Source organism: Lathamus discolor, chromosome 6 (genome assembly GCF_037157495.1).
Source record: "Lathamus discolor isolate bLatDis1 chromosome 6, bLatDis1.hap1, whole genome shotgun sequence".
NCBI classification, from domain to species: Eukaryota; Metazoa; Chordata; class Aves; order Psittaciformes; family Psittacidae; genus Lathamus; species Lathamus discolor.
Window position 1 is genome coordinate 82,422,890 of NC_088889.1, and position 20,101 is coordinate 82,442,990.

Here is a 20,101-nt window from a genome sequence, read left to right on the forward strand (position 1 = left end):
GTTTGCTATCCCACCTCTCTGTTTTACTGTTAAATTACCAGAGGTTGGCAAAGCAGTGGTTTTGTGCATGGTTACAAATGGGTGGGGTGTAATGTTGAACTTATTGTGGCTTTAAAAACTTTTTTACATCTGGTATTAGCATAGTATTTTCTTCAGCCTGGCAGATGCTAGTGATGGGAGAACCACCCTTTCTCTGGGCAGCCACAGCAGCTGAGATTACTCTCTCTCCACCTCCCCTCCTGGGCTTAAGGCTATAAAGCAGCTTTTGCTTTCTGAGAATGGTGTCATATGCAGCTCTTAGTAACTTTTTCGGCTGTTTAGTCCCTCCGAAATGTTCTCCATAGCAGCATCAGTTTGGCAGCAGATATAAAGGCACCCCAAATTGGAGACTGGTTTGGCTATCCAGGCATCTCTACAGCACATGCAGATGAAAGATGCATCAATAAAGCACATTTTTAGAATAGCCGTATTTCTCAAAGTACCCTTGTACTTGGCAGCACGTTATCTTGTTGATTACAGCGCTAAACATTCAGCCCTTCATCTCTTCCTATGTGAACTGAAGCATCTGAGCCAGCATCTGAGACCACTCAGAGGACCGCCTGGCAGATGAAAGCCCCAGATGCCAAGCTTTACATTTTGATGGGCATTGCAGCATCTGAGCACTTGCTGGGCTACCTGGCTGGTATCCTTTTCTCTCCTCTCTTGGCTATGGGCTGCTCACAGGGAGGTTCTCCAGCAAAGAGCCAAAGGGGTTTCATCTGTTTACCATTTGCTTTCTGGATGCAATTTATTTTTTACTTATTTATGATTGAGAAAAATGTCTATCTTCTAAAAGAGAGTTAAACGTGAGTCTTCAGTGGATACCAGACAGCCTGATCTAGAAACAATAACAGTACAAATGTTGTGATAATGTGCATCATTGGTTCCTAGGCAACACAGTCACGTCTTTTGTCTTCAGGATATTCTATATTTTTGTCTATATCTATATCAAAAATACTATTCTAAAATAATATCTAGAATAGTATTTTTGTTAGGAAGAATTATGTGTTGGGACCGAGGCAGACATTGAGCAGTATGAGGGATCTTGCCAGCTCAGCTTTTTCTCCTTCACAGCTCCAGGGCTATTTATGAAACCTGTTTTTCATTTATAACTTGTCTTTGTTGGTAAATCGTCTGGGGTAACCAAGTCAAAAAAAGGGTCCTTCATGCAGAATGGCTATTGTCCTTTAAATCCATGGTTAGCAAAATTCCCCACTAGTGATCCCATACTGAAAAGCCCTTCCCATGGTACTTTGCTGCTCTTTGCATTACTGGGCAAGAAGCTCCAGTGGGGTTTGGGAGTGTAGTGGGATGTCAGTTGTTAGGGAAAGCCCAGGTGTGACTTTCTTTCCTGTGTGCTCTCCTGCAGCTTTGCTCCATGTGGATTTTACTTTGGATTTAATTGTGAGGTGGATAACAGAAGCTGCAGAGAAACATGTCCTTGTGGTGTTAACCTGGGGTTTATGAGCAGAAACTTTTTTATCTTCAGCTGGGTTTGGGGGGCTGTTTTTTGTTGTTTTGCTTTTTGTGGTTGTGGGGTGGTGGTTGTGGTTGTGGTTTTGGTTGGGGTTTTTTGGTGTTTTTTTTTCTTTTTTATTTAAGAAAGTTCAGCAAAAGCATTATCAAATTCCAAAAGCTAAAACCGGCTGGAAGAGGGAAACATTTCTATTATAGCATTGCATTTTAAGCATGCTCTCCCTTCGTGGCCTCGCTGAATTCTCTTCAGAAATTAAAAATCAGTTGAAACTGCCATTAAGACACCTCTTTTGTTTAGCTTTCAGGATGCCACTTACAATAAAACAGCTGCAAAATAATACCTGGTGGCATTTCAAAGTGAAGATAAAACAACAACATGTGCTATTATACCTTTTCCAAGTTAGTCTTAAATAGTCGTGAACCAAAAGGCCATTAAAGGGTGAGCAAATATGTTATTCTGTTTCAGTCTTTTAGTGGTGATACTGAAACAGAAAGGAGAGGAATAGGTGAACACTTCCTCCAAAATAGGCCTATAAATGTAAGAGTTGAATGGTATTTGATGTTGAGGATTTTTTCAACCAATTTATACGTAAATTCTGGTCTTGTCTTGATATTAAATTATGCATTGACTTTTTTTTTTTATTCAGGATCACTGCATGTGAATGAGCTGAAGGGCTGATTTGAATGAAATACTTTGCATAAAATTAAAGCTACTTTGGAACAACCGGTATTTTTTAAAAAGCTCTTCTGTATAAATAAAATGCAGCAGTAACTCACTGTGGTTTCAGGGCAAGGGTAGCACAAGTGTACAGTCCCAGCTGCCTCTTCTGTTTACTCTTACCCAGTGGAAACTCCTCTTTCCCCAGAATCTCAGTGCCAGGCAAGAGCTGGTCACCAGCTGCCACCTGTTGCCTCGCTCCTGGGCTTTACTCAGAGCGCTGATGGAAATACTGTAATACTTGCACAGAGCCATCCAGCGTTGCTCTGTGTGCTGCTGCTGTCACTTGGTGAAGTCCCTAAGACCACACCACAGGCTGATGCTCCAGTCCACAGGCTTCAGAAGCTGTGGGATGGAGGAGAGTGGTTACAGGACAGAGGTGGGAAGCATGAAGCAGAGATCTTCCAGTGCACTCCTGTGGAGGATTGGCTTGTTGAAAAAGGTCAAAAGGTCATGCTCCCATCAACGAGCTGAAACAAGACATCTGTGTAGAGCATGGTGCAAACCTCTCACGCCAGATAATGAGGAAATGAAGGACACCGGCAAACAGCAACATTACTATGACCAATCACAGCCAAGGCCACTAAGTGATAAGTGCATGAGAAGGAGGATGGTGGGGGGGTGCACGGTGTAGCTGCAAAAATGTAGAAGCTATAAACCAATGATCTTGTAACATGTAAAAGCTATAAGCCAATGATCTCTCTGTAACCAAACTATAAACATGCAAGCAAGGTATATAAGTATCGATCTGCTTAGCAATAAACGAGACTTGTCGGTCATCATCGGATGAGCTCGTCTCCCGGCGATTCCCACACACTCCCTTATGTGAGAGCTGTTTAAGGGGCTCCTTCACATTCATCCTCTTCTGCAAGGAACAAACCACACTTGATCAGTCTATAAATGCTGCAGGGGAAACCAAAAGCAGTAACTATGAGCAACTTCAGTGCTGCAGAGCTTGGGTGGATCAGAAGAGAATAAGGCATTTCTGTGCCTACTAGTCCTGACTAGTGCAGTTAGCACTAGTCAAAACTTTAGACACTGTGCAAGCTTTGACCTGGTGGTGCAGGAATTCAAGACCTACAATTTGCTGTGCAATCCCAGGTGGAATTAGTGGCTAGTTACCATTTATAGTTGCACCTTATTACAGTTGAATACTTAATTTCTGCTCCTTCTGCACAGCACACTTAGTCACAATGCATTTATGTACTTCTGAATCTCTCTCTACATAAATAGCAGTGCTGAATAGTGTTGCCTATGTTTGTGACCATGCTTCTGCAATTCCAGGCTGATCAGCGGGGATGAAGCCCTAAATGGTTCATTGTAGCACACATTCCACTCTGCTGCACGCTGTTTAATTATATACATCATTCAGCATTACTTGATGAACCAGCTGTAGGCACAAGCATCCCTAACCTTTCATCGGGATAATTGCACTCTTTGCCATATTAGGAACTGGTTTGGAGACAAGTCTTTTCCAAATACAGAGTCAATCTCTGTTTAGAAGTTTTCTGCCCCAAAGTAATTTCTAGAAAGTAATCTTGCAACAAACAATGCATTCTTGGGGCAGCTGAAGACTGAAAGGTCTGTAAATCCAAATTGGTTATTTGTGTCACATTATGGCTCTAAATAATTGAGGCAGCTGTGTAGGATGTTGTGGCACTGCCTCATATCATTGTATTCTGAAGATGGGATGCACCATGCCGGACAGGTGCAAGGTGGCTTCCAGATGGTTTCTGCAGCAGGGGCTGGCAGGAACTGTGTCTGTGCATGCTCTGTGAGGGTCGGTATCATTGCTAAACCTTTGTATAGGTGGTATCTTTGGAAGTCTCATGGGAAAGTGTACTAGGCGGTAAAGGGGCTCAAGATAGTTGGTTAGCATTCAAGGACCGCTTCTTCCAAGCTCAGGATCGGAGCGTCCCAATGAGTAGGAAGTCAAGTAAGGGATCTAGGAGACCGGCGTGGTTAAACAAGGAGCTGCTGGGCAAACTCAAGTGGAAAAGGAGAATCTATGGATTATGGAAGGAGGGGCTGGCCGCTTGGGAGGAATATAGGACAGTTGTTAGAGGATGTAGGGAGGCAATTAGGACAGCTAAGGCCTCCTTGGAACTCAATCTTGCTAGTCGGGTTAAAGACAATAGAAAGGGCTTCTTCAAATACATAGCAAATAAAACTAACACAAGAGGCAATATAGGCCCACTGCTGAACGAAGTGGGTGCCCTGGAGACAGAGGATATAAAGAAGGCAGAGGTGCTGAATGCCTTCTTTGCCTCTGTCTTTACTCCTGCAGACTCTCCCCGAGGGCCCCGGATTTCTATAGCCCCAGAAGGAGTCAGGACAAAGGAGGAGTTTGCTTTGGTAGATGAGGATTGGGTTAGGGATCAGCTATGCAATCTGGACATCTGTAAATCGATGGGTCCGGATGGAATGCACCCACGGGTGCTGAGGGAGCTGGCGGAGGTCATTGCTAGGCCACTTTCCATCATCTTTGGTAAGTCGTGGGAAACGGGCGAAGTGCCTGAGGATTGGCGGATGGCAAAGGTCACACCAATCTATAAGAAGGGCAAGAAGGAGGACCCGGGTAATTATAGACCGGTCAGCCTTACCTCCATCCCTGGAAAGGTGATGGAACAACTTATTCTTGACTCCATCACTAGGCATATCAAGGATGAGGGGGTCATTAAGAACAGCCAACATGGTTTTATGAGGGGGAAGTCATGTATGACCAACCTTATAGCCTTCTATGAGGAAGTGACTAGGTGGAGGGATGATGGTAGAGCGGTAGATGTAGTTTTTCTTGATTTCAGTAAGGCATTTGATACTGTCTCCCACAGCATCCTCATAGATAAGCTAAGGAAGTGTGGGCTTGACGATCAAGTAGTGAGGTGGATCGAGAACTGGTTGAAAGGAAGAAGGCAGAGAGTTGTGGTCAATGGCGCAGAATCTAGCTGGAGGTCTGTGACTAGTGGAGTTCCTCAGGGGTCGGTGCTGGGACCGGTGCTGTTTAATATTTTCATCAATGACCTGGATGAGGGAACTGAGTGCACCCTCAGCAAGTTTGCTGATGACACAAAACTGGGAGGAGTGGCTGACACACCAGAGGACTGTGCTGCCATTCAGCGAGACCTGGACAGGCTGGAGAGTTGGGCGGGGAGAAACTTGATGAAATTTAACAAGGGCAAGTGTAGAGTCTTGCATCTGGGGAAGAACAACCCCATGTACCAGTACAGGTTGGGGGTTGACCTGCTGGAAAGTAGTGAACGAGAAAGGGACCTGGGGGTCCTGGTGGATAGGAGGATGACCATGAGCCAGCAATGTGCTCTTGTGGCCAAGAAGGCAAATGGCATCTTAGGGTGCATTAGAAAGGGAGTGGTTAGTAGGTCAAGAGAGGTTCTCCTCCCCCTCTACTCAGCCTTGGTGAGGCCGCATCTGGAATATTGTGTCCAGTTCTGGGCCCCTCAATTCAAGAAGGACAGGGAATTGCTTGAAGGAGTCCAGCGCAGAGCCACAAAGATGATTAAGGGAGTGGAACATCTCCCTTACGAGGAGAGGCTGAGGGAGCTGGGTCTCTTTAGCTTGGAGAAGAGGAGACTGAGGGGTGACCTCATCAATGTTTACAAATATGTAAAGGGTAGGTGTCGGGATGATGGAGCTAGGCTTTTTTCAGTGATATCCAGTGATAGGACAAGGGGCAATGGGTGTAAACTGGATCATAGGAAGTTCCACGTTAACATCAGGAAGAACTTCTTTACTGTAAGAGTGACAGAGCACTGGAACAGGTTGCCCAGGGGGGTTGTGGAGTCTCCTACACTGGAGATATTCAAGGCCCGCCTGGACAAGTTCCTGTGTGATGTACTGTAGGTTACCCTGCTCTTGCAGGGGGGTTGGACTAGATGATCTTTTTAGGTCCCTTCCAACCCTTGGGATTCTGTGATTCTGTGATTCTGTATCGTGTAAACACTGAACTCTTCCTGCAAGGCTCAAGTCACGTTGCTGGTAGCAGCTGCAGAACTATAGCTGAAGACTGAAACACCCCAATCTTTCTTCTGTATGTGAAACTGATACATGTAGTGTGTTAAGAGCCTGTGTGTCGAGAGATACCAGTGCTGGGTATCATCACAAAGTGTTTGGAGGACCTCCAGGTCTGTGAACCCTTACAGCCTGGGAGGGGAGAGGAGCCAGGACATCACTCCAAGTTACCTCGTGCCTTCAAGGGAGTTGGACTTGTCAGAGTCAGGATATCAGCTGGTGGCAGACCACCTAACTTAAATTCACATGGCTTTTTTACAGTCTTTTGTTGAAGTGAACCACTGGTTCTCTGCTGATCTCATGATTAAGTAGGACTGTATTGGTTGTAGCTCTGTTGAGCACAGCCGTGAATGGGAACACCAGCGTCCCCCCCTCCCAGTTGTTTTCTCGTCAGCCCCAGTTACATCAGCTAATGAATCTATATGGTCCCTTTGTAGTTTTCTCACTCAGACCTCCTCTCTGCCACATGTTTGTGCCCCTCATCCCAGCATTCTGCATTCTTCACTGACTTACTCCAGAACAGTCCCAATGAAGAGTAGGTCAGGTCATCAGCTGGCACAAATTGTCAAAATAAGATTATTGCTCAAACGAAATAAAGGTAACAGAATGTGACCTTCTGTTGTTAAAACCGATTAAGTTTCCTTCCATCAGTTCTCAGTTCATTATCCCTTTCACCCCCCAGGCCCTGTTCTTCCATCTTTTCAGGCTTGGTGTAGAATTAATGTTAAATCCCATTAGCCTGACCCCATTTTCGCCATTTTGCCTTCTGGTCTTTTGAATTTATGTGCTCTGGCAGGTTGATTCGGCAGCTCAGGGATCAAAGGGAGTGGCAGGCCCGCAAGGAGCTTCAGGAAGAGCCTGATTTACTCTTAATTCACTTTACCTTTACATGAGGTTTCTGAAGGGGCCTCAGCAGTAGGGTCTTGTCAGGAGGAAGAAGGGCTCTTGGCAGCATCCCTGGCCCCTCTGCTAGTGGGGGTCCCACCACTCATTTCTTGGGATAACGCTAGTTAGGAGATTGAAACTTGTCACTGGATTAGTGTATATTCTCTCTTGCCTTTTCCTTCAAAATGTGGGATAGAAAAAAACACGTTTCCTTACCCAGGTAGATCCTTCCTGCTGCATCAGAAGGACTGTCTGCAATCAGAGCAATGTGAGACTGTTGACTACATTTTGGCTAGGTTGATGCTGCGAATTAAACAGGGAGATGGCAAGAGCCAGTACCAATATTGACTAATGATGTGGCCTCTCAGAAAGGGCTTTCCTGCTCCCTTTTCCAGCAGTGAGGTGGTGGTCTAAGGTTTCCTGCTGCTTGCAAGCTTAGCAGGAGCACTTTATATTTCTTTATTGGCATGGAGCATTGGTCAGCCACTGCATTGTGTGGCAGCAGGGGACGTGACTGATGAGCTTTGCAGAAGGTGCATTTGGGAGCAGATCTGCCATGCTTTGCCCCTGAGCAGGCCAGGAGGTAGCCCTGCAAAGAGGGAGTGTGGGGGGGGGTGGCTTCAGTGGTGAGCAGAGTGTGGGGGGAGGAACGTCTTCACTGAGCCCTGTGGTGAACCACTCTTTGGTGTTTTGCCAGACGTGCTGATTTTGAAAGTGATGTGGGGAAGATACAATTAAATGGCTTTCATTTCCTGATGTGACAAATGGTGAGGGTGGGGTGATGTGCTGAATCACAGCCCGTGGGGAGCACACAGAACAAGTTATGTTTCACAGACTAAGAAATCACCAAAGTTAACTGGCTGAGTTTACTTCATATAAAACATTCTCGAGGTCACTTTCTTCCTATTTTCTTGGAAGAAAGTGAGCATCTTTTAATTTTAGTTAATCTAATGAGCAAATAATTTTTCTTATTGATTTGTACAAATGAAATTTCAAATGGATGTGGGGATATATAGGTTAGATTAAGCGAACAGTTGCTTTAAACTTAGGCCCATAATTAAGCTTAATTTCTTCTCTTACACAAAACTCTTGGTAATTTAATTTTAGAAATGGGAAAAAAATTGCAGAGTATAAAGTATGCCATTTAAAGTCTACATGGTAGAAACAAATACAAAGATCCTATTCAGACCAGTATGTAGTTTTTTATCCTTTTAACCAAAGTCTCACTAATTTGAGTCATGGACTTGATAATTTCTGCAGCTCACTCCACTTGCTTATTTAATCAGTGATTATTGTTTTCATCAAAATGGGATGTATCAGGCAGATGAGGTTCTACATGAATATGCAACAGCAGATAAACACTGAAAAAATGCAAAGTAGGGAGCGTCGTTCTGTGCCAAATAAATTCCCAGTGCTTTGATAAACCTAAAAGTCTATCATGTTTAGTTTTAATAATTAAATATCCTTGGGTATTCACAGCTGGTTAGGAGGGTATTTCACTACCATTTTTTTTTTTTTTAGGTACTTTTCAGGAAATATTAAGTGGGCTCAGTTCTTTTTATGAGATATCATAGTCATGTCTGTTGTAACTCATTTTAGTTCTGCATCTTTCCAAATAATGTCCGAGTATTGACAGGTGGGTTGTTTGTGGTTTGGTCCATCAAGAGTTCATGTATTAGCTTGTTAAATGTGGTAGTTTTCTGTATTGATCTCTGCATTGATGGAGTTGTTTTAATAATGGAATGGCTTGTTATTGTAGTAACAGGTAAAGGCAACTTTGTGAAAAGTAGGTTATTTTGGCAAATACATTTTAACAGCTGTTAGAAGTCAAGTAGTAACTGACAGCAGTCACATTTTCTGCCATTGTGACACATCAGTGAATGGGCCTTCTGGAAAAAAACTGGTTCCTCAGGAACTTTTCCTATGGAGAATTACCTGCTATGAAACACGTAAGCAAGGAAAAACAGAGCAGTTCTCAGAGTAATAGGAGGACAGTGGTATTTTTTGTCAGTTAATGTGCTATCCATGCATGTTAATTATCTTCACTACTTAGGCAGTCTAGCCTCTGAATTTGAAAACACCACACAACTTTTGTTATAATTTCCTGTAGTCCATTCCAAGAACACAGAGCCATGTTTATCGTCTGGCTTACACTAGTATTAAACTGAGTACATGGCACTGATTTTGGAGCATTACAGATATGAAACCAGATTGAAATACAGTCATTTGCATAGGGCTTTATCATCTGGAAAGAAGATAGAAAAAAGGTATTTTTTCATTAATGAAAGGAATTGTAAGAGGGAACTAGTCTCACTGTTGAGGGTACTAAGAATATCAGTATGTTAAGGAACAAAATAATGGCTGATTTGCTTTCTTCCAACATGCACCTCATAGGAGAATGAGCAAAAAACACATTTACCACTATTTCTGTCATTCCACAAATTATTTTTTCTGGTGGGAGAAACCCCTCCTTGTCATAAAAGTTGTTAAATAGGAATATGCTGGAAAGAGAGAAAGTAATACCTAAAATGCTGGTGGTTTTTCCCTTGCAGGGTTAAGATTAAGTAAATAAAATCACTAAATCTAGACATTCTGGGCATGAATCCTCTTTAATCATGCATCCCAATGTAAACAGCAACGTGGCTTAAAGCTGTATAGCTAACCTATGCAGGTACACTGCTGCTTCCTGCGCACTGTTAAAATGATCATTTTTGTCAACACTGAACTTCCTTGTAGTTGGAAATGTAAAATATGATAGAACTTTGACAGTGTATTATTAAAATAGCCTTTCAGTGCTGAGTTTTCAGCAGATAGCATGTGTTCATTAGCTTCATGCTCTGCATTCAATCACTTCATAGTCTTAATAAAAAAAGGTTAAAAGCGTTCAGACTCACTGATGTCATCCACCTTACCACTGCAGTTTTATCATGAAAATCACAGTTCTTTCCATTTATCTTAACCACAGCTACCTTGGAAAGTTGCTGACTGAAGTGTTAATGGCAGCTATTAGTGGAAGGTCAGCTGAAGTGACTAGAACATTGGCCTAGTTGTACTTTGTCTGAACCCATCTCGCTGCGTATGACAAAGTTCCCATGGAGTTCTTTGCAGTACGTGCAAGCTCACCTGCACACGCTTGCACTCATGCTTCTCCTCCCTTTGTATCATGGATTTGGGAAGTATTCATTTTGAACCAGAATGATGACTGTCCAGAAATCTGCCACATGGCATGGAGGGTAAACATGGACAAGAACAAGTAATTGATTATGCTGCTCGGGGGAGAGTGGAGTGGAGCTGAGCTGTAGCGGTTCTGCCCAGGATCCTGGCCCGCTGTGGAACAGCAGCTGTGCCTCTCCGTGGGCCCCCCCTTGGACCAGAGTCAGACATCTTCCACTCCACTGCTGGAGGCTGTTGCATCCTATGTGCAATGGCGAAAGAGACCCAAAGCACATATATGGCTTACCCCTTACATGCCTGTTAGCCACAGCAGGGGAGATAATATTTAACCACTGACTCTACCAGGGAACAAAAATTAAAACTGAAGGTTGTCTGTTAGGTTATTTTATTTCAATTTGCAGATTTGTGTTGATGGGATCAAAAGCCAAAAAAGGCTGGAAATAAACTATAAATGTGCCAGAGCCAAAATAAGCAGACTGAAATATGGCTAGACAAATTGCTTATATTCCAGGCAGACAGAGACTGAAGTGGGGAGCAGGCAAACGTGGCAGCTCTCTCTCTGAAATAGCTTTCACAATTTTTTATCTATTTTTTATGCCCTTGAACAGAAATTTCTGCTCATGAACGTAAAATGCGCCAATGTGAAAAGGTAATTTGCTTACTCAAAACTGGCACCTTAGTTTAGGAGATCAAGCTCCTGTTTAGACCTGAGATAATGCTGAATAAGCGTCAAAACCTTGGGTTAGTTATCCAATGCTTTAAGCATCTTGGATCAGGCTATAATTAGAAGTGTCTGAACTCCACGTTGCTGTATTTTCTCTTCAATAGTGTGCATTATTTTAATATCAAAATACAAATAATAGGAATTCCAGAAGGCTTCTTAAACAGGCTTTGCCAGCACTGATAAAAATGAGCTTTCTTCCTTACGTGCAGTTCAGCTAAACTGACATCTCTTCTGCATATAGTGGGAAAGGAATTTTGCTTTGCTACAATATATATCTTTAAGAAGTTTTCTAGCCCTTATCAAAGTTAGACACACATCTCTGCCTTTACTTAAAAATATTTGTTGGAAATATGCAATTATAGGCCTTTTAGCAAAGGCTATCTGTCAGGCGCTCAGGTCCTGGTCTAGCAAGATTTAAAACTAACAGATACTAGTGGTGACGTGCTGATCATTCATAAACTTAAATAGAGAAATAAACAGAACATTTCTGACAAATCAGGGTGAAACATTCCTTCCTTTCTAGAAAAATGCCTCTGAGTTGAATGCATTCATTCCAGGTTATTTAGGGAATAATTCATCCTGCATGTAGCTGACTTTCTTTGACTATTTTCATGTGTACCAGGTTCTGTGCAGTTGCACATTTGGAAGGAGCTTTGGGAGCTTTTGTTATCCAAGTGTTTTTCAGTGCATTCATTGTTGATAAGCATGCATATAATCTGGGCTTAGCAATTGCCTAAAATTAGATTTATGAGAGGAAAACTACTTTAAAGCATTTCATAATTTTACTGTAAAATAGATAGGTTGCTTTAAAATTGAGGGGAAAAAAAGCTGCAAATCACATGGTATTACAGGATAGTGTTTTCTTATTTCTTTATCCTTTATTGCAGCAGTAGGGGTGCTTTGAAAATGTCATCATCATGGACAAATGAGTTCCTGAGATCAGTTCAGGTACTCCAGGGAATGAGGGGATTTCTTGAAAATGTTTTGTAAACATCAGTGAGTTAAATCTCAAATCGTCAGTGAGTTGTGTGATGTATCTGTAGCAGAGATGGACAAACTGAGGTACAACTGAATTGACCTCCCTGGAAAAGTCTCCTTAATAAGTGTATTTGTGCACCTGAGAGACCTAGATTAGTTAAAGGACAGCTCTCAGCTCTAATCTTGTGTGTAATTACACATGCTGCTTCCTAACACATGGACATGTAGACCTTTACCCATGAGGTAATTTATGAGAATATAGTGTGAAAGTTGCATCGTTTGAGAAGAGCTCCAAGTGTGCTACAGTTAAGCACATGCTGTCAGGAACTTTACCAGATCAGAGACACAGTGATTGCGCTGTGGTGTGGTGTGTTTGATAAGATCCTGGATAATGTAAATGCTTGTGTTGAAATTGCACTATAAAATAGTTGGAAATTGAGTATATTACTTTATGTCTAGCAAATAGCTAAAGAAAGTTGAAAGCAACAAGTATGAAAGTTCTAATGAGTGCACGTGGTGAGTATTTTATTATCATAAAAGCTGTAGGGTTTATTAGCTGATACAGGGCTGGAGTTTTTCATTAGCCAAAGGGTTTCATGGGATATAACTGGAAAACCTTCCAAACAAATGAATATTCTATTTTAAAAGAATAATGAGACGTTGAGGGGTTTTATAAACTCCGAAGTTTGCTAAACCAATATCTCTAATTAGATGAAGAAACTCTCTATAGAGGCTTTGCATCAGCGGCTGTGCACATAGCAAATGTTTTAAGCATTTACATATCAAATGCTGCTGGCAGCATTTTGGCTGCAGTCCAAAGCTGTAGATAGTTTTAATCACATTTGTTCATTAATCCTTGGTGGAATTCTCTTATATGGTCTCTTCAGGATTTTCATTTAAGCATGTGCTGCTGCTTCTCAGCAGTGGGCTTATTTATTTATTTTATGAATGCCATCTGAAGCCTTGAATTTATGGAAAATAGGTCGTGGAGTGGCTCAGGAAGCAGACAATGGAGTATATTCTTTTTTTGTCAGTAGATCTCCTTTGTACCCAAGCATTTATGTACTCTCACTAGGAAGAGGTTTATTCAGCAGTGTGACATTTAAAGAAGACTTTGCTCTTTTGTGACTATGTTAGTTCTGTTCTTTTCCGTAGGAAACAGACAATGGTTGAATGGGAAGCAGTAATTGAAAGTAGAGCAAAGATGATTGTATTGCTAATAAAATTTCTTGAGAGTCATACAACACTGGCAGAGCTGCACTGAAAGTAGCTGCATCCTGTATGAGAAGTGATCAGTGCCAGAGTATCAAAATGCAGAACACTAATGCTGTGAAATACATGGGTGCAACTCCCAGCCCCAATGGCCACCGTGTTGCTGGAGCAGAACTCTAATCTCTCAAGTACTCGGGCGAGCTGAGCTGCTAAGGCAATAGTTTTCTTCCGTTACCTTGTTCCTCGGTTAAACCTGACTTGAAAGACAAAACAGACCATTTAAGACAGCACTGGTGTAAAAGCAGAGGTGTTAGCAGTCACCTAGAGCCTTTCACACGCAGTTGGCCTCTGAAATCGTATCTGTCATTCCCATTTTTATGGTACGTTTTCCGAATGAATGCTGTAATGGGAATCAGCTTCTCTGAGAAGTGCCTGCCATACTAATATTTGCTCTGCAATAGATAGCAAGGGCTAAATATAGCGTTCCCTTTTCTTTGCAGTTTTAGATGGCAGTCTTTTTCCATGCTACAGCTGGTATCAGGCTCCTCTAAGCCTCCCCTTGCACTGAAGTACCTCTGGGGAGAGAGGAGTGGGAGCATCAGTGAGAGGGTCTGGCTTCATATCCAGGGTCCAGAGCTGAACCCTGCAGTGAGAGGGTTTTTTTCCTGTGTTGTGCTGCACTTGCATGGTTGATCATCCTGCTATAAGCATGAGAGAGGTCTTACAGGTTTTTGATTTTTTTCTGCTGAATCATTCAGCTGTTGTATCCTTTTGTTAAGCTACCCATGCATGCCATGCACATGCACCCACATGTGCGCTTACTGGTGTGGTGGAAGGGCCAGTATAGATAAGGGTCCCTTACTGGAGTGGCAAGATCACACCCAGCTTCACAGAATCACAGAATCACAGAATTCACTGCCAATGTTGCCATGTCCCCAGCAGACACAGGAGCAGAGCTTTCAGAATGCCTTGAATAGGCTATACAGATGTAGGTGAGAATTCGCGCTACTTCTTCCCCATGTCCTCAATTGCTCTCCTTCCTCATCACCACCTCTGCTCCTCCTGGTAATGCAGGGCTGTTGGCAGCTGTGGAGCTGCTGAGCCGGTCTGAACACTTCCACTCCTTGAGTGAGAGGGCACCAGGGCGGGATGGCCCCTGGCTAGGAATACTTGGAGAAGGAACTCTCCTTCTGCCACAGGGGTCTTGGTAGTGATGGCATGTCCTAATACTTTACAATAAAGTGGTAAGTAAGATTAATTTAATCACTTATTGAAATCAATGAGCTTATTCATAATTATTAGAATTTATTGAAAAGCAGGTAGCAAAATTGAAGGCACTCAGCTCTTCAGCTTCCAGGCTTTTGTGTGCACAACTGCAAGTTTAACAATGGAGTAATATCATACTTGACTCTGAGTAGAGGAGTTTGCCCCATAATTCCAGCTTTCTTCTCAGAAGACTTTTTCTTCTCTAGGGACCTTCTAGAAGTAGTTTCATGGCAAAGAGCTGTGGGGGTTGCTGTATGTCTGGTATGTGTGGTTCCTGTATGGGCTCTGTACAGCTGCGCCTTCGCACAGGCACAGTGATCCTGGGAAAGGAGACTGTGGAGAGGAGTCAGGCAGGTACAACTGGAAATACCAAAGCTTTGGGCACTGAGAGAACTTGTAACAGTCTTTACTTAGCTCTTCTGACTATATATTTGCCTTCATCATCCTTGCTTTAGAAGACCTACTCTCCTAAAAGCTTTCCCCTTTATATTTGTTACTCTGGCTTTTTGTGTGTTCAGCTGCTTTCGCGATATTCTCCTGCCTCTCCAGCACCCCACGCCATGGCAGAACTATCACTGTTTGGTGACAACACCATTCACCACGGCCAGAGCAAACTCTCTCCCTGTGCTCATGTCCCTCTGTGTTGCAGCTGTCAGGTCTTGTGCAGAGGAGCAGACTTGCCTGTAGATAGCACTAAATTAGTCATGATTATGAATTTCACCCATTTTCAGTGTTCCATCTCCTCACAGGCAGGTATGTTGTTCTGTACTAACGCAGCCTGTTTGAATTCACAAGAAGCAAGTGTACGGCCCCACATGGAAGTGTACATATTGGGGTCTAGTGAGATTTGCTGCCTGCATTTCGGAGCTGCCTGCGGACCCCAGGTGCTGGCGTCACAGTCACTACTTCAGTTCAGCACTACAGTGTTGTTGTTCTAGGGAATACAGCCTTTGTCTTTGCAAGATATGGTAAATACATGAAAAAAATCTCAGCTGTGGCCAGATTTGGTGATGGCTGGTGGCTACAGCTCACAACTACTGTGCACGTACTGAACATCCGCAGGATGGTTTGCTGGGAAAGAGCTGGGCAGCTTGTATCATCTCCACCCTTGCTGTTACTTTTTATCTCAGTAATGCTGTGTGGTTAACATAGCAGTTACCTCCTGTGAGCAGTATTGTGAATGGTCACAACCTGGGCACCCTGACATTTCCTTTGCTGGGAGGAGGCAGGGCAATGGAAAGTTCATTTTGCCCCATTATGTAGCAATAAAAAAGGTGTTAGTTTTTTACTTGTTAGGTTAGAAAATGCATAGGAAAACATCTCTTCTACACATTAAGGTTATAACAGTGACAAAAGCACTAAGGGCAAAAATCACATTCGAATCAAATCAGTGCCCGAGCCAAAATCACTGCCCGGAGGCCAAGTTGTGATTGCTTCCAGCAGACTTTGCCCTTGCTTCTGTAGAAGTGTGGGTCCAGGACTGATCAGGTCTGTTTTAAATAAATTTAAAGCCACAGTTTAATTGTCTTGCTCTGGCTTTTCATATTCCAACACTGTAATTTACAAGTAACTAAATTTGTGATTAAAGTGAGTTAGAGCTGCCCGAAAGGAGTAGCAGAATCCACTTTTCAGTGTTGATACTTGCATGTAGGAGCAGGCATACAGAAAAAAAAAGAAACAAAAATAATTCCAGAAAATAATGATTAAAAGTGGAATTTAGTCTGGTTTCAGCTTAGCAGCTGTCCCTGGCCAATGCTTGTGTGCATAATGCAGGATAAGTTCAAGACAGACTTTTAAGTTGGGACAATTTGGAGTATTCCTGGTGAATGAAGTACTGGGAGTGACCTGGCCAGAGACACTGCAGTAAAAGCCCTCCTCCCTTCCTTTGCACTGCTAGTGAAATAGGGCTGAGGAGAATGAAGTTGCCTATAGAAGTCTAAAGCCCAACAAGACCATAGGAGAGATTTCCATGGATTTCATTGGATTTTTGTCTCAAACCTGGATCCAGTATGACTGTATGTATGCATAATATCTAAAACCATTTATTTGGCTTTACCTTTTTGATAGATCAGAAATTAAATGCCTAAGAGACAGAGATGATCTATACTTTGTGTGCAGATGGACTGCAACCCCTGGCACTTTTCACGGAGTTTGAAACGAGATCGCTTGGTCTGGTTCTTGATAAAGGAAGTAGCTATAAAGCCAGTCCAGGGATTACCTGAAATGAAGGCATTTTTTGAAGACCTCATTGGTGAGATCACTTGAAGCAGATGACAGATTGAACCTTCCTGCCTGTGACCTCACCCGCTGAAGCAGAAAAGAAACCAAAAGAGCTTTTTAGCAGCACTGCCTCTGCCGCAGCATCTCTGTGGGTGGGTGCTAGACTTTGGACTGGGTTTCAGTTGGAGGCTATTTGGGTTACAGCAATCTGTGCCACCCAGGAAGTTCTGCTCACTGTCACTGCTCCCTGTTTTAATCACCAGGGTCTCATCTGTCTACAAAGCCGCAGCCTGCTCTGTGCCAGGACAGCCCTCCCAGTTCCCAATCCGGGTTGTCTGGGGGTAAGCCCCAGGGTCTGTGGGTGGACAGTCAGACCAACACCAGCATATCTGAAATGCCCCTCTGCAGAGGGGCACCAGGCTCCGCCAAGCAGGGGGCAGCCCATGCAGTACCAAATGGGCAGAGTCCAACCCCAGAATCCAACAGAGAAGTTACTCTTTCCTGCATCTGATTCCTACACAGAATCAAACTCTCTTGCTTCCATACCTGTGGCTGTTAAAAGTTTCTGAACTTTTGAGCTAACTTAGCCAAATTGGTATGCAATTGTGGAAGTTTTGACATATGAATAGTCCCATTGAAGTGACCGCTATTCCTTATATCCTTCAAGTTGCCTGTGCATTAAAGTACATTGCTGAATCAAGGACATTTATATTAGCCTTCACTATCTTCCAAAAGTAATAATTGCTTGTTTTCTCAGATTCTCCAAAGACTTTCTTCATCTATTTTCACAGCTGTAAACTAGGGGGATCTCTGCTCTTTGCTTCGATTAGTCATCAGGACTTGAAGGGTTTGCTTAAAACTAGCAAGCCAAGCATTGCCTTTTGTTCTCTGCAGTGTCTGGCTGTGGTTGTGTGCAGGGACGCACTCGTACCACTTCCCAGGCAGACCTGCCAGCACCTTCAGACAATGCAAACATAAAGTCACTTTCTCTTTCCAGTTTTCCATTTTAGTCTGAATTTATTGCAATGCTCAGCATGTGTATGTGCTCACTGAGTGCCTGGTTAGCCTGCTCATGCCCTGGGACACCTCAGTCTCAGGCTAGGGTCTGAGAAAACACTAGTGGTAGACCTTGCTTTGGCATTATCTTCCAAGTTCCCTTCTTGCTATAGGACTCATCTTTTACTTCCTTAGACCTCTAACTCTGCCTCTCTTGACTCTTAACTCCAGGCTGAGCTCCAGCCGAGGAGCTCAGCCATGTTCCCAAGGTCGAACAGAGCCTAGGACTGAGCCACTAGCAGCCCTGAAGCAGCTTTTGCAGCCCTCAGAGCCCCTCTGCCTGCCCAGCCGAGTGTTCCCATCCTCTGAGCTCAGCCCCGTGGGAGGCTTGGCTGAGTTTTGCGGAGTGGCATCATAGTAGGCAGGCAGGCAGGCAGGCATGGTGCGCTGCCTCTGCTACCTCAGTCCACCCTTGCTGCAGGAGGGGAGCAGCAGGACCTTATTGAGGTGATCTCAGTAAAGTTCTGGTAGAGATGGACACCTCCATCCCATCTGGCAGACCTGCCCTTGATTAGCACCAAATCTACATCAGTGAAGTTGAAAACGCTCTGTTTTCCCATCCATTATCTTCACTTGTCATCTTCTCCTGGAAGCTCTGCCACATGCACAAGCTTTCTCTAGACTTGGAGCTCACTAGAAAATTACTTTCCTGTTCTCTCTGCATGCTGCACACCTGAGAACTGTGTGTTTTTCCTCAGCTTCTCTACTCCTGCATCATCCTTCCTCCCTGCTAATGGCACAGGTAGCCAGCTGACTAATCCTTCTCCCCAGTGCCTTGCCCTCCCAGTGAGTTTAATAACAAAAGGAATAAGTGGGAGCTATGTGGATGCATCCATCAGCTCCATCCTGACACACCAGCTGTGGAAAGGTTTTTTCCCCAATCCGTATTCATGTTGTGTTACACACTAGGGAAACTGATTGGAATGTAATATGTATATTGGTGTGTTTTAATCAAGCATGAACTACTCTCCCTATCCTTGTGACTTTTTTATTTCCTTCTTAGGAAGGCTTTATTGCACTTGTTACTTTCTGTTATACCGTGATGGCTGGTAAAAGATTTTTTGCCAGATTTATGCTTAGTGAATTATCCCTGAAACTTGTGGAGCTATAGATGAATTTAATTTGGCAGTGTAGTGTTGATCTTGCTCCCAGTGATGTCTTCAGCTGAAAAACTCAGGTTTCATTGCCTTACTTAGGGAGAAAAAATAGGCCCATGTCTTTAATATTCCTCAGAAGGAATGCCAGAGGCACTGTAAATAGCTGGTGCCAGAGGCATTGCAATGATGTAGAGACCCTGCTGCCACTGTGTATGAAGAAGTGTGGTAGCAATCTGTGCCAGAGGCATTTAGGAAATATACCCCTGAAGGCAAAGCTTTCTGAAAGGTGAGGGGGATTTTAGCAACTGCGTTAGCTTATATGGCGTGTTCAATACCTTTGATTTTGCTTTTGATGGCATGAGGTGGAATAATTCAGAGGTGATGTGCAGCATCCTCATGATACTGAGGCCAGAAGAAGCAGTTGGAATGAAAGCTTAATAGAAATTCAGTGTGCTCCCATGCTGAGCACAGAATTGGTTGACCACATAAATCTAAATGTCAAATAACTAGAAAGTTTTACCAGTTGGAAATGTGATGGTTTATTTCTATGTTGTCAACACATGAAAAGAAGCAGACCTAATTGACAAAGAGGAAAAAAATGAAAATAGGACCAGGACGCCATAAGTGTTTTCAGGAAGTGGGAAAATGTCAATTAGTAATTACTGTGAGAGCTACACATCATGTGGGCATTTATAAGTATTATCTAAGAAGTGAAAAGCATTGAAAAGTTTGTAGCCCCAAGTCCAAATAGACTTGTTAGAACACTGCTGAACAGCAAAACACAGGTTGGTGAGCAGCCTAGAAATGATGATGTTTTATTGAGTGGTGTGGATTGTTACTTTGTTTGATTTGATTTTACCCTGTAAGGAAATTAAAGCTCAGACACTTCTAAACTCAGTTATATTTCTAAAGATCATCTTTGCGTGCCAGCTTTTGCCTAGAAACTCACCCAAAGATGTCAGCCATTGAAACCATTTCATGTGGAAGCATTGCTAAGTAAATTCACTAAATGCCTATTCATCCCAGTAAGATGGAGAATCACTGGAGCAGCAAACGTGAAAATCTGCACAGCTTACTATACAGAAAGCAGTTTTCTGAGGTTGCCAAATTGAGATGCAGAGTCTGACCCTCAGAGATACTACAGCTCACATGAGTGAGCATAGGAGGAGGGTCTCAGGCTCCTACAGGATGTTCATGCTGGTTGATAGGCTGATACTTCATTTGGTCCAG

The 20,101-nt window shown here is 43.2% G+C and overlaps 1 protein-coding gene across 6 annotated transcripts in view; it reads left to right on the forward strand.

The window, feature by feature from the left end:
* XYLT1 (xylosyltransferase 1) overlaps positions 1-20,101 on the forward strand; it is a 205,275-nt gene that overhangs the window by 140,077 nt on the left and 45,097 nt on the right. The gene's annotated exons all lie outside the window — the stretch shown is intronic.